A 23,543-nucleotide genomic window follows, 5' to 3' on the forward strand; every position below is an offset into this window, starting at 1 on the left:
ATTTCTGATTTCTTATGTTTTTTTTGAGGCTGGAAGAGGACTGCATTACTAGAGAAACAGATACATCTGCTGTTCCAAGAGCACAAATTGCATCTATGACCCGAACATCCTGTACATATAAAAAATAACCAGCTATATAATCCCACTCCATGGTAGATGTGATAACATACAGGAAATATGAAACTGGAGAAATCTTATGGTTCTGCTCTAATACAGTTATTATGGTGTCATTAGAGGAGGCCAGACTGAACACAGGAGAGAAAAATGAGAAAAACATCTCTTCTAGTTTTGTAGGAATTACTCAGAGATGCCAATGTCTGAGGTGTTCAACCCTGACCATCAGGTGGAGTTTCTGCCTTTACACTCCTATCAGCACCACAGTGCTTCCTCTCTTGTGCTTCCCAGAGAGTCAGGCTGTTAACTTGGGGCCTGGTTTAAACTGTTCCTGTTAAAGCCCTACATTGTCCATATTGTCCTCAATCAGATCCTTTTCTTTGTATGCTTCCCAGGTTCTTGCCTTGTCACAGCTCCAGGCTGTTCACCTCTGCTTTACCTTCTCTCTACAGAAAAAAATGCCAAGAGGCATTTGTCTGCAACAGCAATTAAGTATTTAATAGCAAGTGAAATTATGGATTTGATAAAGTTAACAATGTAAATAAATCAAATATTATTTGACGGGACATCACACAATGTTATCAACAATAAACTATAATGCTGTAAAGTTAACAGGGCACACAGTAAATAGATTAGAAACCAGAAGGTCTTGAAATGCAGCTATAAACACGGAGTAATTTTTGAGTAAAGTCCCACAGGGACAATCTTTTACCCTAATTTTAATGTATATTTTAATTAACTAACTAAACCAGAAAAAAAAACCAACCAAACAAAACTCAAACAACCTAGAGATCACCACAGTTTGCTTTTGCCATTAATGTGAGAGGAATATTATAAAAAAAGATGCTGGTTTGCTGGCATTGTTTTATTTCATTTGCTTAGGTAGTTATATGATTTTTGTCATGATCAAAAGTAAAATCATGTACTTAAACAGGACGACTAACAACCGTTCTTCCAGGAATAGAGGAGGGGAAACAAGAGGAGGGAACTTTTGGATCTGAGCCCCTGGTAAGTTAGACTTCCCAAAGTGATTGTTGTTACCAAAAAAAAATGATAATAGAGCTCACTGACATTAAACAAGGGGATAACAGTTTTAAGTGGGAAAATTTCTGTGTAGTATGCTGCAGTTGAATCAGACTTGAAACAGGAATTAATATACAGCAAACAAATTGCCTTTGTCATGTATGAGCTCATGTGAACAGTCTCTTCTGGTCTTAAAATATATTACTTTATGTATAGGGGAAAAAAATTACCGTCACAAAGCTTTATCCAGATCCAAGAGAATCAGTGGAGAGTACAAGGAATACTAATTAATTTTCTAGTTATTATTTTAACAAGAAAATTGCAAAGCAAATCTCAACAATTTTTCAGATAATTCAAGGTTTTCCAAACTGGAAATACCAAAATTTCAACTTTTTAAAACTTTGTATTCCTGTCTTTTCCCTTTCTGCCTCCCCTTAACCAGTGAATGAATGATGCTTGGGGATTTTACTCCATTTCTAGTCCTCTTCCCACCACCCCCTTCTCTCTCTCTAGGTTATTCTCAGGAATTCCTCGGTTTTGAAAATATTACAGAGTAGTTCAAGGAAAACTGAAGGTCTCCACTCTGGAAGACCCTGGATGTTTTCCCCAAGCCCCTCTCCAAGCAGCATTGCTCTCACCAGCTGCCAAGACCCACACAGGGAAACGGCAGGCAAGCAGCAGCCAGACACCCACAGCCCCAGCAACACCTTCCTCCTCCCCTCTGCACCCTCCCTGCTGGCAGCCAGCTGGAGCTTAGTTTAGGAGCAGCTCCTGCAACCCACCACCACTTGCACTTTTCCCCAAGGAAAGGGATCTGGAAGTTTTATGGGATGATTTGAAGTGGCCAGAGCACTTTGGAAAATCTGGGTATCTGCATTTCTCTCCTTTCCCCTCTTTTCTATGATGTATTATATGGCAAATGCAAATTGTCTTGAAACAGAAAAAAAAAATTAGGAACTTTGAACATGTCTGTAGAGTGAAACCCAGACTGTCTGACAGTCATAATATTTAACATAAGTTAAATGATTGTTATAAACCAGGACTTAATCATATACTCACAAGTTAAAAAAAAAATCACAGTGTTGTCTTCAGACAGTTTGCTAATACCCAGTATGAAAAGTTTTCTTTAGAGTTCTGTGGGAAGAGGGTGGGAGAAATGCAGAGTCTACCATTAGAGACATTTAGGAGTAGTTTTATCAACAGCTGGACTATTGAATCTGTGAAAAAAATCACTCCAATCCTTTCAAATTGCTATGTATTTAAAAACAGATGAAACATTTAAAAGAAAAAAGGTATCACAGAAAGAGTTATCTTATACTATTACAATCTGACATTAAGGAAGGTGTTTTATATGGATTTTTGTGGGTTTTAGCTGGGTGGCTAAAATATACTACATTAATTTTGAGTCTGCACTTACAGACTGTGACAGAGTGGAGAGTAAACAATTAGGCTTGTTTGCTCTCTGAATTGTGATACTCTGGGTCTTTCATTGATTTAAAGGTATTTTGGTCATATTTTATGCTTTGACAGCACCTGCCAATCCAAGATCTAAAATGCTTTACATTAGTTAGTCAGCGAAACCCACAGAATATTTCTCCCTCTTGAAGCCACATACAGTAATGCTGAAAATGCAAATTCTTTGTACGTACTAATGAAAAAAATGCATAGTAATGAAAAAAAAAATCTTTTGCCGTGACAGGTGTTAAGAATACTATTTTGTATACAGAGGTATAAAACAGTAGAAAAGTTGATAGTCACAGTCAGTTAGCAGCAACGCAACATGTAAAAGCTATAACCACTCTAGCAGTCACCACAACTGGGATATGGCTTTTCAGACGTGCCCAGTGGCCAGTTATTCCTGTGCCTCTTCAAGTAAATGCCCAAATACAAACAACCAAGCTGTAATTCATTTTAAAAGCCATCTGGTGGTTCCCTTCTTTAGCTTCCAAACAAGGTTCCTCCCAGTCAGAGATTACAGGATATGCAAGGCTTGCTTCTGCTGTGATGGTAATAGGAAAATGCAGCAAGGAAAGGATGAGAGAGAGCATGTGCTGCTCCAGGTAATGCTAATGAGGGGACCACTCATTAGCACAGTAACCTTCCCTGTCATAAATCTGCCCTGATCTGTTAACGTTTGCTAATATGTAGTTTACTGTAATAAATTAGAATAAACTGTAACAGCTAAATTGCCTGTGAAGTTGCAGTTTCTCTTTGCAAGACCGAAGCTGCCTATTTTAGTTCATTTGCTTGTACTGTTTGGTCCTGCTCTGCTCTGTGGGGCTCCCTGCCCCAGGTCCCCCTTAACAGACGACATGAACCCAGGAGGTCTAAGCAAAATGAAATCCCAACTATTGAGTTTCACTTGGTTTCATTCTGAAATCATGCAACACCAGACACCTTATCTTTAGAGTAGGTACTGGATGAAGTTACCCAAAATAGGTTTCTAAGAAGATTCCAGCCAGCCTGGGCTGGGATTTGGAGTACCTGGGTCCAGAGTGAAATGTTAAGCTTAGACAGTACTGATTAGAAGTACCTCGAGCTCTTTTACAAGTGGATACAATAAAAAAATTAAACAGTTGCTCCTGAAGCTGTTCCTTTCCTTAGGATTAAGTTTGTAAGTTTGACATTGCAGACAATAGCAAAAGGAAGGGAAAATTACTATTTTTGTTTGGCTGTGAATTTCCTCACACCATCAACACTTACATGATGCACATGAGTGGATTCAAGAAACTAAACAAGAAAAATTTCTCTTTTCTCCCCCACAGGTTCAGTATGCTGCTGATCCAGAAAGCTGAACCAGTTCATTTAAGAGTCAAATGATTCACTCAGGTCACCCCAAACATCAGTGATTATGAAAGAGGAGGTGTCCTGCTCCTCTGACAAAAGAGGAGTAGAAGGAACAAAAGTTGAGAGGTAACAGGTCTTTCTGTAAAGAAAAATTGCACCCTCAAAAATCCCATTTATTATTTAAATAGTCTGCGATCAATGACATCTTTACGTAAATATCATTAATAGAATCCAGATGTAATATCACAGAATCACAGAACATTTGAGGTTGGAAAGGACCTATGAAAGTCATCTGGTCCAACCCTTCTGCTCAAGCAGGGCCACCTAGACCTGGCTGCACAGGACCAGGTCTCCAAGGTCAGAGCCTCCACAACTTACCTGGGCAACTTCTGTCAGTGCTCTGTCACCCTCACAATAGAAGGTGTTTCCTGAAGTTCAGAGGGAACCTTCTCTGTTTCAGTTTGTGCCCATTGCCTCTGGTCCTGTCACTTAGCACCACTGAAAAGAGACAGACTCCTTCTTCTTTGTACCTTCCCTTCAGATATTCGTAAACATTGACAAGACCCCTCTGAGCCTCTCTTCTCCAGGCTGAACAGTCCCAGCTCTCTTGGCCTTTATCCATACAAAAGATGCTCATAAAATTCTTTGAGGAAAACTGTATATATTCCTTCTCCTGTGAGGTCAGGTGATAGAAGACAGGATGCAATATGCATTAGAATCTATGATTTGATTATACCAAAGTGTCTCTCTTTATAATAACATGAAATCTTATGTATATAATCAATAGAATCAAAGGAATGATTCATCCTATCTTCAAGTAACTGTCTGAAACAGGTGAGATGAACTACGCTCTAAAATTCCCTACTTCAGTAAAGGAGCCATTTACACTGAAGGAGAATAAACATATTAGTGTCATAAGCTACATATAAGCTACGTAGACCTCTGAAGTAGAATTTGTTACAACATAAAATAAAAATACAACTGATGCGTTTACTCTGCACTGAAGGTATGCAGGGGGTATTCTAAGGTGCTAAATTAATATCGTGGTCCCTAAAAGTGTCACATTATTTTTTAAAAAATCTGTTCTCAACTGCAGAAATCTCATGTCTTTGACATAAAATTTACAAACAGACCTCATAAAAATATTCCTGTGGTAAACAAATTTACTACAAATGCCCTATTATTTGGTTCATGGGGAATAATTATAATTACCACAAAAGTTTTTATATCAACTACTGTTTCTGGAGTCATTCATGAAGCAGGATAGAACACAGGATAATTGTTGCTGCAAGAAGGATATTTACTGCATTGGATAATGATCAGCTAGCAATGTATTGTAGAAATTCAGTTTTAGTACACTACTGTATTTGTTTTGCTTAATGAATAGCCCCTGGTTTGTCTGAAACTTCTTGCACATGAAAGAAGCATGTACAGTGGGAAAAAGGAGAAATTATGGATGAGCTTCAGAGGGATTTTGATAGGATACGGATTCAGCTTCCTTTTAATCATCTGGATATCATCTGGACAATCATCTGCTTCTTCACAAAAGAAAACAAACACTAGACATTTTTGGCATAAGATTTAGGTTGGCTGGTATTAAACAGCAGCTGTAGATCAAGTCCCTTCATAGTAATCCGCCCCTCATAGTGATTCTAATTTTAAATATTTGAGTTTCCATGTAGATAAGATTCTGTGCTTCTGGAGAGACACTCATACATTTGTTTATAGAAAAGGGGTTGAGGTGAAATTAGGTGTGTTTTGTTATTTGAAGACTTATTATACTTCACCTGCTAGGAGAGGTTTAGCACTGTAATTAATATGTCCATGAATCAAACACAGGAGTCTACTACATACAGTGACAGTATTTAAGTAAAATATACGATTGCTCTATCAGCTGCTTAACAGACTTTGCCAGTTCATATTTCATGTTCATTTTGAATATTAGTGAATCTCTGGTTGTTCTTCCTCTAAAACACCATTGTTGCATTGCATAGGAAAGAAATGTAAATCTGTATTACTGCAAAGAACAACTGGTTGTGTTGAGACCTAACACTATGCTGACCAAGAGTTTCTTACTGCTTCTTTGCACTCCCTTATCATCATTTCTACTTATGTGCACTGATTCTCAGTTTACAAATTCAGGCAGAGACTCTTTTGATCTTCGAAAAATGTGTAGCAAACCTGACTTGTTGAGACAACAGGCCTCCATGCCCCACGGTGGAACACAAATCAGTCAGTGTCAATTGGGAACTTAAGCACAAATTATCATCTAATCGTTGCTTTGAAAGCAAATGAAGATAGAGCTGCAAGACATCCTAGAGTGTCACAGTAGTTACCAGCCCTACAAGGAAAGACCTCATAAAAGGATGCATCAAAGAACAATGTTTTCGTTTCACACTAGCAGAAGAATGAATGACAGAACAAAAAAAGTGGTAAATTACAGGGGACAATAATGATCCAAAGATCCAAAGCCCATGTACTCAAGTCAGCAGATCTGGGTACAGCCTTCAAGAAGTGGAAAAATGCAAAAACCCGAGCCGCACTGGAACAAAGTGCATGGATGACACATGGCAGATTGCCCTGCAGTAGGCAAGGCAAGCAATGAAGAGTTATCAGTCACCTTGTCATATGCAGTTATGTCAAGGTTAGGATCTGAATTTTACAAGAATCTCAATGATCAGTGACGCTGATTTTTCTTTAATATTTGCAAACAACATCAGATAATAGCAAACATCAGAAGGAATCCAGAGATTAGATTAAATAGAACCCAAACAATTACATAGAGACTAGTACAAGCATGATGACACGAAAGGAGAGAGAGGATGGCTTCCTGGAACATCTGCACACTGCTGAAGTCTGGTCCCAGCAAGACAAGAAAGGCTTTCACGTAGAACACACAATAGTTTCTAAAGGAACTTGTACATACAACTCAAATGGAGGGATATGGCCTGGAACTGTTCACGAGTTACATCTTAAACCGTGAAAGAAGTTCCCTTACAGCAAAGCTATTTACAAAGTATATGCTAAGCTAGTACTAACTCAGTGGAGATAAGTTATAAACAATATGCAATGAAGACTATCTATATTTTCTCTGAAAAAGGTATTAAGTTGTGCATTCTGCAAAAACAGCATCCTGGAAACACCTCCAATTCAAACTTCATGCTTTGCATTAGTGCTAAAAGAGGATTTTCCCTGGGTCTGTCCATGAATCCACAAGACAATTCTGATGGTCATGTTGGAGGCAGCTAGCACTTTTCCTTCTCCATCCAGAGGTGAAAACAAATAGTGTGGAAGCACCCCTTACTAAAACAGAATAAGTTACTATATAGAGCTTTACATTGAAGCGGGTTTACAGTTACCAAATGAGGGAAGTGCTGACAGATATAGGGAGATGGCTAAGAACGTCATCACAAGTTTTTCAAGTGGTGGGTGCAGATGTTTGTCTACAAGTAACTATATTCTGAATCCTTGCTTAGTGAATTAACTCCTTACAAAAAACTCTTCTTAGCATGCTGCTCCAGGCAGTGTGCACTAGGATTCTCCAGCAATCAAAATGCAGGCAGGATTTTGATAACAGTAGTCTTCGGATTAGGAACAATTTGAGGTACCCGAGTGCTTTTGTGGACCTAATTTACTCAATGGTGTATTGAAGACAGTGGAAACTGAGTTTTGACTTATATGCTAGAATTCTGTACAGAGGCTATCCTGTGATGGAATGGAAGCTGAATTTATCAGGTTAATAATCTAGAAAATATATATGCAACAGTGTTGTCCTTGATTATCTTAAAGCAGAGATAAACTCTCTTTGCCTTTTTTTCTGAGAGTGACTTCATTTTATTTATCACTTTTAAGTATGTGCTTTTTATTTATTTTTTTTCCCTTTTATTTTTTTGGAGAGAAAGGCAGGGAGGAAAGGAGGGAGAGGAGGACATCAGTAGTTCCCTTTCCAAATAATTTTGCAAATACAGATTTTACTTTTCTGTACATAAAATTTTGATGAACTTGTAACATCCATTTTGCCTGATGCTAAGACAGTCCTTTCTGCTTATGTAAGGGAGAAAACTGAGACTTAGTGGATTTGACTACAGACATCTATAGTCTTTCCATGACCTTATGCCTCTTCACTCTGTGGAAGCTTCTACCTTTGGATAACACAATGTTTTGGAGATGGAAAGCAGGAGAGGGAATCCATCTGTTTTCAAGAGTCACAAGAGCTTCCCCTGATGACCCCTAACATTTCCAGTTGGAAATCCAAATAAGAGTTTATGACTGCTTCAAAGCATGAGGCCCAGATAACTTCGATTTCACTCTACTTGGCTGCAAACCAGAGCTGCTGGCCTCCTTAGCATATGGCAGCCAGTAAGACTAGGGTCGAAAATGGACACTAGCTTTTCTCATTCCTGTGAATTAAAGAATCACAAAATAATTCCCTATGTCTAGACACAAACAAAGCACAATCTTCTATTGTTATTGAAATTTGACAACGTTATTCCAAAAATACTCACACCTCCACAAGCAATGTGATTCTCAGAGAGCTCTATGTCACTGCTCTGTAAGACCTGATTTATTATACACAGGTATGAGGTAATTACCCTATTTATTACTTATTATTTTATTATGTGTTTATTTTGGAGAGGCAATAGACTATCTGCAATTAGGTTTGCAACCATTACAAAGCTCTTTTTTAAGCTGTTTTATACCTTTGACTTGTTTTGGCTTGAAAATTACCACATTTATTCTGCAGGCAATGAGGAATGAGTCTCGTTTAGTTTGAAAAAATATATTTAGCATTTCAGTTACTGAATTTCAACTCAGAAACAGCACAGGAAGTTACTTTTCTCACTTATTTGATTAAGAAGGCAAAATATATGTTTTGTCCAGCTTTGACAAGTTTTCTATGAAATCAAAAGCCTTACTCCAACCATGAATTTCATCCTTTCAAAAGTCTGAGAAGTCACAAAATCTGCATGAAGTAAATGGGCATCTGGCAATTCACAGTTAATCCTTCAGGCTCAGGTTTATGATCGGTTTTCTATTTCTTTCACAGGCATTGTCCACTGTCTGACAGATAGGCTATTTGGTCATAAAACAAGGAAATAAACTAGTTAGAACTAAGCACTGCAAGTTCCTTACTGGTACCCATTGTTGCATTTGAATTGTGGGGTTTGGTTTTATGCTTGTTTGTTCATTTGTTTAGGTGTTTGTTTGATTTGGTTTGTTTTTTTTATAAACTATTCTCTTACGAAAAGTTTGTGTGCTCTATTTTTCTTTATTTAAATGCAAAATTTTATTCCCCTAAATGAAGTGTTCCCTTTTTGGTGGTAGAGTGTTGAAAAGTGAAACATTTGATTAATATATTCCTTGGTAATTTCCCACCAGCATAACCAGAGATAGGATTGCTTTTCATAATAATCTTTTCCCTCAATAACTCTTACCAGAAGTACCCTTTAAACCTATCACAGCTGAGCTCTTGCAGTCCTCAAGTGCAATTGGTTTTATTATGGTTCCTTCAAATGCAGTGGTTTTAATTATATTTTGCTATATTCCTTAAGGGGAAAAAATTAGAAATTTAAGCTTTTAAAAATTCTAATAGCAAGAATCATCCCATTGTGTTTCGAAATTTTCTGAGTCTAATTTCCTCCTTCTATTTCCTTTCAATAACTTGTAGTAATCCTAAATTAATTTTAAAATTAAATAACATCTAAAAAGTGTTAAAAGGGATTTTTTCCCCTCCTTTCTTAAGCAATAAACATCTTGAGATTTCACAACAGGTCTCCCAATTGTTTCGTTAAAACACGTCTTTATTACCTCTTTCAGCTAACACAGGTGCAAGTATTTCGCCATACTAAAAGCTTCTTTCTGTGCCGAGTCGGAGGAATAAACAAACTTGAATTTGCCAGTGATGCTCTTAAAAAGTAATTACCAAGGGGCTTTCTAGAAGGATTAGTGTCCTCTAATATGCTGATTAATCAGCTTTTGAACAGTGAATTTGTAAAATCAAAAGTAGTTAATATCTGAAGCGTGTTTAATTGTACGAAATGAATTTTTTTTAGAAAGGAAAAAGTGCTTGGTAACACCTTTATTGCCTACCTATTCTCTCTGGCCGGACACTTAATTTAGTAGTTCTTTTATCCTGTCAGGAACGGGCAAAAAACATCCCATGGACTCCAGTGAGAGCGCGGCCGGACTCTTTCGGCCCCCGACGACGCCGCAGGGATCGCGACATCGCTCAGTGCGCGGGCCAGACCCGCGGAACCGCACCCGCCCCGCACTGCCCCGGGCACCGCAGTGGCACCACGCCGGGGAATTAAGTGCTAATCGGCCTCCTCTTTCATCTCCAATTAGTGCTATGCATTGGAAATGGCTCCTGAAAGTTCCTCAATCGAAGGAAACCTCAAAAAGCAAACAAATAGCAGAAAAACACCTTTTTAAAAGCTCAGTTAGAATTATTATTCAGTGTAACATAGGAATGACCTCCCTCTTTTCTAAAAGCAAACCTAATAATTTGCAAAGGCTTCTTAAGAGGATTGTCACACCCACATCATCATAGGAAGTTAATGAAAGGAAAATGTCAAATGTCCCGTTGGGTGCAACGGGATCGAACCTTTCCTCTGTGCTGCGGGTCAGCTAAGCAGTGCACTTCCCTGGTCTGCCGCTTGTACACCTACTTTTGTCTTAATTTTCTTGCACTCTAAGTAGTCTCCTTTATTGTAATCTGATTTCAAAGTTCACTTCTCTATATATATTAACATTTTGTACAATTAAACTTCAGAAAACACCGTGCTTACGTCTTTTGTGACTTTAGATATGGGAGTAGTCTGCTGGAATTAAAAGACCACTCACACTCCTGAAATTAAACAGGTTTACAACTATTTGCAGAACAGAGGCCTAAATTACCTCATCTGTATTTCTAATATCTACAAATTTCATTTATTGTTTGCTGTTATCCATTGTGTTTACAGTCTTTACCAATTATAAATATACATAAAGCACTTTTTTTTTTCCTCATTCTTTAAGGTCAAATATGAAAACAAGGAATACAAGCCTTGACATCAGGAGTTGGATTTTGGTGATTGTTGTGGGTCCCTTCCAACTCAGGATATTCTATGATTCCATGATCCTACAGGACATTTTTCTCCAGTGTTTATCCAGACCTTTGTTTGTCTTTCCTAAAGTTTCCAGCTGAAAATTTGATCTGTGACAGATCAATTACCAAAAAAAAAAAAAAAATCAGATTTAGTGATGCAATGCATTGAGCACTCTATTTAATTTCCCAGAAGGGACCAAATATGTTCCCAGAATAATTCACCAAATCCATGGCATCTGTAGAACTATGTTAAGGTCACTCTAAGATAATATAAGGCAACACTGTACTATTTACTGTGTGGCAGAACGGAATCTTTCTGATGGCAGAGAAATGCCTAGCCTTTTCTTTCATGTAGAGAAATGCCAGCCTCTTTAAAACCATGCAGTAAAACACCCATTAGGTTCAGTGTTATCCTCCTTACTTGATGGTTGTTTTGGTTTTCTTTTGTACGTATGGCAATAACATATATTCCAAGTTTAGCATCAAAGAGACTCAAAGCTGCAGTTGTATAACAGTTTGGTGAGTTTGGAAGAGTGACGCAAAGGTTCCTCATCTGGGAACTTCTAATGCCTCAGCAAAGGGGATGTTTCTATCAACACAGCAAATCACAGAAATCCGTGGGGTGCAGCAGGATTTGCAAGTTTTCCTGCCAGGGTGTTGAGCCTGAGGCTGACAGAGTCTCAGCTGGAGGCGGCAATAGCTGTGCTTGGAACCTATTGTACTTCTGACAAAAACACATGCAGTCCATGAAGTTAAATATCATATGCACAGAAAGTTAAAGAATATATAAAATATACTTATCTGTATATATGAATTTACAGGTGCAATACAAAAATGGGGGTCTGAGCACTAACTGTGCAACATTCAAATCAAAAAAGGAGGACAAAATCATGCATTAAAGAACTGTAGCATGCATGTAAACTTTGTGGCTTCAGACCAGCTTTAGACAGCATCAGAAACGGAAGAACTTAAAAGTATAAGCACTGATCCACGCTGTTGGGTTTGCTTTCAACTGTTTTTCAGTTTTTGAGGCCCTATACGTTACTTACTGGCATTATGAATGTCTGCCAGGCTTATGAAAATGAGCTCATTTTTTTTGTACTGCAGGTTCCATAATCATTAATATCAGACCTGCGCATTATTAGAGTAAATGGAAGTGCACATTGAAGATAGATCAGGTGTGAATACACAATTGCATTCCACCAAACTGGACAGTATGATGCTTAATGCTATCTTTAGGATCCTATACTAGCTTTGTTTGAAAAACAGATAGATCCATTCTGATTCTGCATAAAGTTAAACCAGGGAAGACAACATTTGAGACAGTAAAGCTTCAAAGTCTAAGATGCCTATGGAAAAAATATTTAATTTATTTGAAGAGGCAGAGTGAGTTTTTTTAAGTTCTAGGGACTGTAATGTTCCTACACTCAGACTTGGCGCCCAAAGACTGCATTTACCACCACATTAAATGAGATTCTTCAGGCCACAATGAATTTGAAATGCTCTTTTCAGTGGTAACAACCACTTGAGGTGCACCCAGGACCCTTAATGCCTTGCCACTTGTTTCCCGGTTCATATTATGGCACCTGGCATCATTTATGGGGTCAAATGACAAACCAAACAAATGAACAGAGTCAGGTTAAAAATAACTCCAACAAAAAAGTAATGACCTAGCTTCCTCTAAGGCACCACAAGCAGCTGTGCTCACACCGTGGACAGGGTGGTTGGGGCAGGTCTGAGCAGGCAGTGTGCTAGGTGGGAAAATCTGGGCTGCTTGAAAAAATGGTGTGAGGAACTGTTCACAGGGATATTCTGTCTGCTCTACACTACCTCATCCTCCCCACTTGAAAAATTGTCCATGGGTACAGAAAGGTCCTCAGGCCACAGACAAAACACTATTCAGGCACAGCTGATGTGCTGAAGGAGTAGTGCTGGAGACAGCTTAGGGAAACAGGCTCAGAATTCTCACAGCTATAATGACTTTCCTCACTGACTGCAGTCAGGTCAGCTTTGTCACAGGTCGCACACTCAGACCCTCGTTCATGAAGGGGTCTTGGTCAGTAAGGGTTCTCACCATTCATCCTTCTGGGCTTTCTGTTCTGTGTCCAAACCTCCTTCTGAAATACATGCTCAAGTGCTCTTCTAAATCAGGTAATGTCACAATAGTCTGTTTCAGCTCTGGAGTTCAGTGTATGCTACTAAATAAAGATGATTACAGCAAAGCATTGTTTGCATTTGCAAAGTAGTCAGTAGTAGCTTCTTCGGTAGAATTATTCAATTCTGTGAACTGCTCTTACATATATTATAATTAATTATAAACTTAATTTTAAAACATCTGTTTAGGAAAATTAAATTAGAGAATGAAGTATTTGGAAAGCATAAGAGTAAGTTTAAGAGATCTAAAATGCAGAAGTCAGGCAGCTACACTTAAAAATTTTAAAAAAATATCTACTACCTCATATTTGTCTGTTGCCATTTATTAGACAGTGCCATATTTTCAAAAGTCATGTAGGAGATTATGGTTTTAGTTTTAACACTGCTCTCTTCTTGTTGATCTTATTTTAACATACTTTATGGTTTACTTTATATGAAATGCAGTCATGTGTAAAAAGCACATTTATTTAAAATTTATGAGATTAAATTATATATGAACTGAAATATACACAAGGCTAAATTTCTTGGCTAGATTTCTTTTGATACTATTTTTAAATAGTATTATTTTACTAATAAGATGCAAGTCCATGGGTTTAATATTGCCCAGGAGAATTACAGTCTCTGAGGCACATATTGCTCACAGCTGCAGTGAAATATCCATCACTGAAGATTTCAGCACTTTTAATTCCATCTCAGTGACATCAGTGGGATAACTGAAATATTACTTACATGTGGTACTCGGTAAGGGCATGTATGATTTTATCAAAATTCTAGAAAAGTAATTTTGTGTTTATCATTAGCAGTTTTTCCTAACAAAAATTCAGAACAAAAAATATTAGTATGGATAATGTGGTGTATTTGTGGTGATTTTTTTTCATTACGATTAAAATAAGATGTAATTTTCCCAAAGTGTAAAATGATCAGCAAATCTCTTCCTGTTTACTTTAGTTTTTAGCTTCTTTTTTTTCTCCCCCCCCCACCAAAACTGGGAAATTTCTACTGTAGCATTAGCTTAGCCAACCTTACAGAGACTTTGTTTATTATGTCACTCAAAAGATAACTCAATTATTGAGTGTCTGCAATTCAGTGAAAGCTATGGTTTCTTAATCACCACTTCCAAACTTGAGCCCAGCCTGATCATGCATGTGGTAGTACCGCTTTGATTTTGACACTGTACATGTGGGCCAAGACATGTAATACCCCACACTGTGGCACTGTGTCTTCTTATCCACCTAGGATGTGGTAGGATGTTGACATTCTTGTTGATGTCTCTCCAGAAAGTTGCTTTTTCTAATGCTGAGGTCAGTACACTCTGAAGAGAATTGTACACTGAGCTATTTGCCTTGTAGCAATGCTAATGCATTGCAGTCTTTTATCCTATTTATTTCCTCCTCATAAGCTGAGCAGCAACAGAGAATACAACTGCAAGGAGAGTCCCTGAACCAGAAGTTTCTTGTTTGGAGATGACAGCACACAACCAGGAAAGTATTTCAAGAGTCAACATGTGCAACTCTGCACTGCTGACTATTTCCTTTGATAGATTGGAGAGGCTGGTGAAAGGGAGAAATGACTAAGAGGAGAAGACTAGGCTTCAAACTTAGGAGGGAAAACAACAAAGGAAAAACTTCACAACTGACAACATCGTGGAAATGCGTGCTGTGGAAAGCTTAACTTATCAGAAAACCCACTTGAAAAAGTTACTGACGGTCAAAAGAAGTGCCATGACCATTAGGAAATGGACAAACCTCAGCTTCCCAGTGGCAGCTAACAGGGCTATTTGGAAGGTGACATCTGTGTTTCAGAGACTTCCCATACCGTGTTGCCTGAATGTCAGAGATGTAAAAGAGGCCACAGAAAGTTTTGCTTGGATAAGGTTCCCCAAAAGTGTCAGAGCCGTGAACAGGATTCATACCAGTATCCCTTGCAGTTTCTCCTGATTCCATACTAACAAGATCAAAGCAAAGAGTGTGTTGCAGACCATTGTTCATCAGTCTGGCCAGCTGGTGCACAGGGCTGGTGTTGCTTGCAACTCCTGCTGGGCTGTAGCTGGCACACAGCCCATCCAGATCTGCACGCTGTATTTGCTGCTGTCGGATCCAGCCTGCTCCTTTGATACTCCCGCTTGGAAAGTCAGACTTTATTGGCAAACATAGCTATTGCAAGTAACCACTCGAGCAGCTCTGGAAGTGGTGCAACGTGTGTTTGGCCAACTTCTTACTGGGATAGTGCTTGTTTATTTTGTTTCATATAATAATTAGGAAAGCAAGAGGCAGCAGACAGCAGAAGCGGGGGGGCAAGTCCAGACGACACTACAGTCTACTATGACTCACTGGTTTCCTAATGATGGCAATGGGATAGCTTGGTGCAAAATCTCAAGTGTTGCTTGCTGTGTTGCGACATTAGGTGTTCATTTTGTGAGAGCTGGAAACTGTCCTCCTGAGCTTGCTACCAACTTTCTGTAGCTCTCTCCACTCCTTCCTTTCATATCTGACCCCCAAATGGGATATAATACTTCATCTCTGCGCTCACCAGAACATTATTTCTTTCTCTTACGTAGAAGACTCCAACTGGTATACCTGAAAATGCCTTCTATGATGTTTCATTGTTGACGCATATTTAGTCTGTGATGCATTACTAGATCTTTCTCCACATGGTCCTCATTTTGTATTTGTACCTGATACTTATGCATAGCACTCACATTTCCCCTTTGTTTTACTGAATCTTGTAAGATTTAATTTGTTAATAAATCCTTAGTAGAACTTGTTACATCAGCAGAAAACAAAGCAAACTATAACAGGGCTATAATAAAATTAAAAACTACAATTTATATTTATGATAAACTTTGCAGTGATATTTAAGGCACCTATGATAGAAAAAAATTTTAGAAACACGCTTCTATATTTTTCTATTAATTTATTTAATATGTATATTTGAAGGCACAGATTGAGAATCATCTGGAAATCCAGGGTCTAGCCTAAACTAGTCAAAAGGCTCTTTCTAGTCAACCAAGAAGGAGAAAATCATCCAGAGACTGATTCATTCTAAATGCTTTGATTGCCTACTTTAGAAAGGTAGTAATCACTCCTTGGATGTTTCTTTCTCCACTGACTACAGAAGAAGCCAAGACAACTGCTTTAGAATAGATATCAAACTTCCAAATTGCTAAAATTACACAAGATGAGTCCCAGCTGCAGCTCATTCTCCCCCTGGAACAGACAATCAGACAATAAATTCCTCAAAGATTTAAGGCCTGACTCCCATTGATTTCTCACTGTGAGATTCTTTAAGAAGTTGACTTCAATGAGTTACACACCTAAATGTGGTGAATACTTAACATGGGGGCCGCAATGGGGGCCGCAAAACATTGACAAAAATCTTACCAAATTGGCCTTTGACTATTTAAGCAGATAACAACCTTCAAGCACTTTCTCCTCTGGTAGAAATTTCGATCCCCGTTGCAGAAAGGAACATATGTTTGAGTTTAACAGTACCATAACCCCCACCCCAAGGAAGTGGAGGAGGGGAACACTGAAGACTTTACTGTCTGGGAGAGCCACTGCTAGGTTCGACAGAGCACATCTTTCAGATTCCCTTTTTGGCTACTTCTTGATCTTTCTTACCACAAAACGTTTGCTTATTTAAAACCCCCCAACAAACTAAAAGAACGGGTAGAACAGACCTGTCAGGTGTTTTATTACAGTAGCACCATCCTGACATTACATCTACTTATTTTTATTCAAATTGACAACATTTCAATTTGAGTGTTCCTTAATGACATAAAACTAAGTCTTCTTTTTCCCTCTTTGAAGTTACATCATTGTAGATGTTGACTGTTTAATTGTCCTTGCAATCATGCACTAACTTCCCACTTAGCCCCAGCAGGACATGACTTGAAAACATTAACAATCTTCACTAATGTGGACTGCCTTAGGATGTTTTAAGTTTATTTGTAATGGAGGCAAACACTCACTGTTTGGATGAATTCTATAAAAGCTGAACATATTCTGCCCTAGGCAAAGTTTTCAGAAAGAGTTCATATGGTTTTTCTGTTTGTAATCAGTGCATTCAATTATGCATAATTTGGTTTTCATGGTTTCACTGTTGGATCACATAAAGTCAAGTATAATTACTACCAAAAATAAATTTCTGTATGCACCTTGGAATATTCACTATGGACTTACAACACATTGGTAGGAGATTCACAATTACTGGGAAATTATTTAAGAATATTTTATTGTTTTACTCAAATACAAGTGAAATTGCAATTGTTAATCACAGGGATTGAAATAAATGGTCATGAAGTCTTAGTGCTATTATAAATTAAAATTAAAATTAATATCAATTGCCATACCAAATGGGCAGAAGAAAAGGAGGGTGGGAAAGCTCTGCATTTAGAGTAATTTCCATGAAAAATATTCCATGATATTGGATGAGATTGTTCTTTACGCACAAAGCAAAGAAGTGAAGAGAGTCTTCTGCATTCAATAAGGAGTTTTTGTGGGACTCTCTAGTAACTTCCAGACAGGTGCCTGAGGCAAAACTTCCTTTTGCCTATTGCAGGTTATTTAATGTATGCAAGCAGCCTCCACAAAAAGCATGTCCTGCTACACTTTTGTTTTTTAAGCAGGATGTGTCTCACTAGTTCATCTCTCCCTCCAGCTGTGGCTTTAGTAAGAAGTTTTGCTAGTGTTAAGATTTTTTTTTTACTGGACTATATTGGAGAACTTGCAATAGGGAGTGATGATCTTGAGAGGATGACCTCTTCATTTCCTTCTCCCAGACAGCCTTAAACATCTTCTTTGACTAGAAACAAAATGGAACTGTGAAAGTTTAGGAATAAATAGACAGGATGTTAATTCTGCCAATACTCCTACAAGATCATTTACTGGTAGGAAAGCCAATAAATGGGCCACTATTTTCTACATCGCTCTATCAGAACCAAGATGTGTCAGAGTATAAGCAATGTTATACTCCTTTGCTTCTGCTTTTTGCTGCTGAATACTAACAAAATGACTTTATTTACCCATGAAAAGTAGAAAATCCAAAATGAATACTAGACATAGAATTGGATTACGACATGATCCAGGAGTACAACGGAAGACTTTTAATTCCTGAAGTGGCCTTAATGGACAAAATCATTTAGTAAATGTAACTGTTCATTCCTTTTGACCTTCTGACATAAATTCTGCAGATTTAGCTATAAGTACATACAGCAATACATAATTGTCTGATGTAGTGGCTTGAGACTCCTTTAAAAACTGAATAAAAAACTGTATTTAGATTAATCAAATTCTTACTTGTGTTATAAAAGATATTCTAATTTAAACTCAGAAAATGTATAGTATCTTAATTTGGTTTTGCTTAACTTAGCAATTGGTAAATTATTTTTAATAATCTGCTAAACTGAGTCTGATTTAGGGTTGAACTTTTCTGGAGGTAGGTTACTTGAAAGCAGTCCCTGATTTCAGTGCGTTAATGATATGCAAAAAAATCATACTTAGATTGCTTCTGGGTGTGTCTTTTGCCTGAAGTGAATACATATTTTAAACAGCATATGTTTGGACTTGAATCCATAAACCTGTGTTTATCTGATTTAAAATAATCAGAGACTGAAAATGATACCATTAGAATCAAGCCCTAACATCCCAAAGAATGGTCTACAGATCTCTACACAACCTCCTTTGCTCCACTCCCAACTCACCCAGACTACTATGCTTGGTAATCTTGTGGAGGAAATTAATCTTGTTAGCCAAAGAGAGAGCTTGAGGGTCTAGTTTTACAAGAATTTTTCTGTGCAGCCATGCTTCCCCCTCCTCAACATCATCCCTTCAGGCTGCCATGGAAAGGGCCTGCCTTTGCATAACCACCTTCCTTGTGCAGCTACATGGAAAACTGGAGGATGAGGAAATTACTCCAACTCAGAATTAAAGTGTCTGTGTGTGTGCGTGCGCAGAGTGTTTTTATTTTTTAAGGGAGTTCAGTCAAATCAGTCCCCTAAAACTGTTGAATGTGCATTTACACTAATGCTAATGCCAAACAAGGGTCGGCAGACATCCCTTGCTAGAGTGGAGATAACCAGGTAGAGGAATGGGAGACCTTTCATTTAGATATAAGCTTACTTAGGACAGGTATAGGCTAGCCAAACCTGTGAAGGAAGGATTTGTATTTGCTTATGTACAGTCACAGTGCACTCTCAACCTAAAACCAATGATAAAGAGACCCCTGGGATTGGGGACTGCCAGCCCTTACAGTGTTCATATGAGATGCAGAATCAGTCCCTGAGACTTCTGAAGAGAGCAAATTTCCCTGTGGGAAGAAAGACTTTCTGTCATGAACTCTGAAGTGCAGCATATAAGCATTTTAGGATTCATAATACATAATCAATTGAAAAATGTTTTATTGAGTATTTTGAGAGAAGAAGCTGCAAAGACAAATGGATTTTCTGAATTTATTTACCTTGCTTAATTTAAAACAGCTTCATATATTACTAGCACTAAATATGCATTAGGTTTTTCTAAGGCACAGTATTCCCTGCCTGCATGAGTGGTTTTCAAAATTACAAAACCAGAAGTTCCTGCCCTTTTCATCTTTTTTTTTTCTACCTTTGTTTCTCAGATTCTCTTGTTTCATGGTTCACATATGCACTGCATATATTATTGACTGCTATGATAAAATAAGTTCAAAATACTTTGTTTCTAATTTTTCTTTTCCTTGGATGTTAAAATGGGCAGCTTAATGACTCTATTGACACCTACTAGTCAGTCACTGCCCTTGCCAAACTCAAGATAAGACAAGCTCACTTTCCCCAGATAATTGAGGCCCTTTGCTGTGCACTCTAGGAACCATAGTACAAGGCTTAGTTACCTGAAATCCTTTTTAATTTTAGTAGATTGTTCAATAATCACCCAGAGCAACATAAACATGAAGACCTTCCTCTTGAATTTTTGATCACTTTGCAAAAGTGGCAATATGGCATATCTTACCTAAATATGAAAAAAACATATTGAAGTGTCTCTGTACCTTGGTGTAATGGTGTGAAACACGTGGACAGCTAGAACTTTAGAAAGAGAAGGAAGCTTTCCCATTGACTTTGATGGGAACAAGTACAGACTAATGAGGGATAGCTTCAAAAATCTGAATTTACCACTGTCCTACTGTCTGTTTAGAATAGTTCAGTGTTTCACAGGCTTTGTTGATCTAATGTCACCCTAATATTTTCCAAAGGAAGAAGGCTGCAAAAGACATCGAAATATTGACATGTCAATGCTGCCAGGACAGTTTTCATTCACAACAAATAAATGAGAGGAATTTGTAAAGACAAACTAATTAATTTTTATCCTGTATTTTGTTTCTTTACTTGCTTGCTTTTATAGCAAAAAGAAAAAAAGTGTAGGAAAAAAGTGTGCTCCTTCAGTATTTGTTTGTTTTCCCACAATAATTTCCTTAAGGAACACCAGTGGTCAACGGAGCACAAGCTGACAAAACACCGCACAGCTCTGCACATCCTATGCACCCGGAACAGTTGTGTCAAGAGTGGCATGTGAATGTTCATAGTTACTCAGGACTTGCTTGCTTGGCTTGCAAATTCATGATTCCTGACTGAAATGTAGTTTTGTTTCTTTAACAAAATCCCTGTGTCCTTAGATACGCATGGAAACAATAAAAACAGGGAAAAAGTTTCAGCCTTACAGATCTTGCTATCAGAGCTGTAAGACTTTGAAGGGTTCAGGTTCACAGTGTCTAAGACGTCTACAATCTTTCAGGTGAAACATACAAACCTGGGAAGGAAAGAACAGTGTCCATGAGCAGTTTGATGGCTGCTGCTATGGAATAGGGGTGTGTGAAGCCTACAGTAATTGAATCCATTGTAGGGTCCAGCCTTACATATGGAACTTGAACAATAGGTATTTACTTAAATTACATAGATTACCTCAGAGATGTGGAATCTGTAGCCCTGCCCACTTCCCTGAACGTTTGGAGCTGGGATCCTGTGGGGAACATAATGGGCTTAATTATGGTGTCTGGACTAGCCATGTAGGACCCGGAAGGCAGGAGTTAACCTCACCTCACCTTTTACATGCCAGTGACCCCAGGCTTGGCTGGGAACCCTCTGGGGCCTCTGGAGCAGCTTTTGGATTACCACGACATGCGCTAACTGGCGCGACGGCAAAGGGAAATCCCGAACGAGGAAGACCACGGTGCCCGTGCCTTCTCACCACGGCCCGTGCACGGCTGCCGCTCTAAGCACTCAGGGCCCGCTGCCCGCTCCCGCCCGCCCACGGACAGGCCGGGGACAGCAGCAAGATCCCACCGTAGCGCCCGCCGTGATGCGAGGCCGGCCATGTGCCGCCGCCCGGGGCAGGCCGGGAGGCCGGGAGTACCGCTGCCACGGCCGCGAAGCGGCGGGGCACCACGCCAGTCCAGGCCTGGCACTCGCTCTCCTAGCCCCCGCCCCGCGGGGCCCGGCCGCGGCAGAGCGGGCAGGGGCTACGGCTGTCACATGGCAGGGGGAGGGGGCTGCGGCGGGGCGGGCGGTGCTCGGGGCTCCCGCGGACGCGCGGAGGCGGGCTGAGGCGGCGGAAAGTTTGCAGAGTGGCTGGCGGCGGTGGCGGCGCTGCGGTCCCGTCCCGCTCTCTGTCTTTACTTTTTTCTACACCGCCCCCCGCTCCCACCGCCTCCCGCCCTCGGTGGCCACTCCGGGGTATGAGCGGGAGCAGCCACCCGCACTGAGAAGCAGGAGGTCGCGCCGCGCCCCGCTCTGCTCTGTCAGTGGGGGAACGCCAGAGACGGGAGCGCGGGCAGCGGCTCTGAGCCCGCCATGCCCCGCCGGCCCCGCGGGGCGCCCGCCGCTCTCCCGGCGCTGCTGCTGCTGCTGCTGGGCGGCGGCGCCGCCTCCGCCCGCTGCCCCGCACCCTGCCGCTGCGCCGGGCACCTCGTCGCTTGCAGCCGCCTGGAGCTGAGCCGGCTGCCCGAGCAGCTGCCGCGGGGGGCGGTGCAGCTGTGAGTATCGGGGCGGCGGGCACCGCGGGGGGCTGAAGGCGCCGGCCCGCGCCCGTCCGACCGCCATATTCTGCCCCCCGGGGCCGCGGTCCGGTCCGCGGACGGGCTTTGAGAGGCTGCGCGGTGTCGTGGCGGCCGCGAGGTGCGGGAGGGGCAGCGCCGGGGGCCGCGGCCGGGCTGTCAACGGGCGCGGCGAGGGCGGCGGCGGCCGCAGCAGGACAGCGACCCTGGGGCGGGCTGCGGTCCCGGGACGCGGTGGCGATAAGCGCCTGGGCGAAATGGGGCCCGGGAGCGCTGTTCAGTGTCGGAGAGAGCGAGGAAAAAGTTCTGTTGACTTTCTTGGAAAGCGTTCAATAATCATCAGGCTAACACTGATTTGTGTGTCGGGAAAGTTGCTGTCGCGTTTCCTCGTGTAGCTCTTCGCCCCTGTAGTTTTGGCTCTAGCGATGGTGCGCGCACCGGAGCGCGCCCGCTCGGCCAGCGCCGCGGAGCGACCCAACCCAGGTGACAGCTGCGGAAATCTGTTTCCACTGAAAAACTTTTATGGAAAAAGCATAAATTATGTCAGCTTTCTAAAAGCCCGAAAATAGCTGAGGGACTTGTCACATTTGTTTTTAATCCCTTGTCACTGAATGATCTTCTATATTAGTCCTATTAATTTTCGATTACATTTTCAAAGCAGATTGAGATAAGGGCTTTAAAGTAAACAGGAAGACTTTCAATTAGTTGTGGCTAATTCTGTTCAATTGCCTTGTCTGGAGGTCATGCTGCTTTACTCATGAAATGTAGATGGCTGTATTGACACCATATGGAACTGAACACAGACATGGCTCTGGGAGTTGAATATTTCCAGGACTGGCGTAGGAAAGTGTGAGAGGAAAGAAACTTTTTTTTGGTTGGCTTACGTGATTGAAGCTTATGGATCAAACACTGGATCTGCTTTACATTCAACAACTGGTTTTGCTTCCTGTTATATTTCATCCTCCTGTTCTTTTGAACTATTTCAGGATGCTCACAAGCTTTCTGACACAACCTAAGGCTTTTTTTGATAATAAGCTAAGCTTCACAGTTTAGTTTCTTAGCTTAGTTTACTTTAGTGCTATTAAGTTAAAATCCACGTATGGTAAATAAAAAAACAAGGGGAAAAATAACAACACTTTCGTTTTTTAGACTTGCCTTAAAAAACATTTTGCATTAGCAGTAATTGAAATTTGTCTTTTCCACTTATGTTCTCAAGAGACAATAAAATGCATTGCAAGGCTTTTTTGTTAGCACAAGGGAGATTTTTCTAATTAGAATTCCCTTGGTAGTGTAAATTGTCCTTATGTAAGTTCACATTCCTTTAAAAGTGTGAGAAAATAAGTTCTGCTTGTATAAA

The 23,543-nt window shown here is 40.1% G+C and overlaps 1 protein-coding gene and 1 long non-coding RNA gene across 2 annotated transcripts in view; one reads left to right on the forward strand and one right to left on the reverse strand.

Moving 5' to 3' along the window:
- Positions 1-17,444: 17,444 nt before the first annotated feature.
- Positions 17,445-21,471, reverse strand: LOC108504331. Its single transcript, XR_001877069.1, has 3 exons — positions 21,236-21,471; positions 21,096-21,153; positions 17,445-17,968 (listed from the first exon to the last, which is right to left on the reverse strand). It is a non-coding gene; the product is annotated as an uncharacterized LOC108504331 (long non-coding RNA).
- Positions 21,472-22,287: 816 nt separating this feature from the next.
- Positions 22,288-23,543, forward strand: part of LRIG3 (leucine rich repeats and immunoglobulin like domains 3) — a 42,245-nt gene continuing 40,989 nt past the window's right edge. The window contains exon 1 of the mRNA XM_017829194.1: positions 22,288-22,307. The gene's annotated coding sequence lies outside the window, so the exon portion shown is untranslated. The remainder of the gene's footprint in view (positions 22,308-23,543) is intronic.

This window comes from Lepidothrix coronata, unplaced genomic scaffold (assembly GCF_001604755.1).
Source record: "Lepidothrix coronata isolate B3197 unplaced genomic scaffold, Lepidothrix_coronata-1.0 Scaffold159, whole genome shotgun sequence".
Lineage (NCBI taxonomy): Eukaryota > Metazoa > Chordata > Aves > Passeriformes > Pipridae > Lepidothrix > Lepidothrix coronata.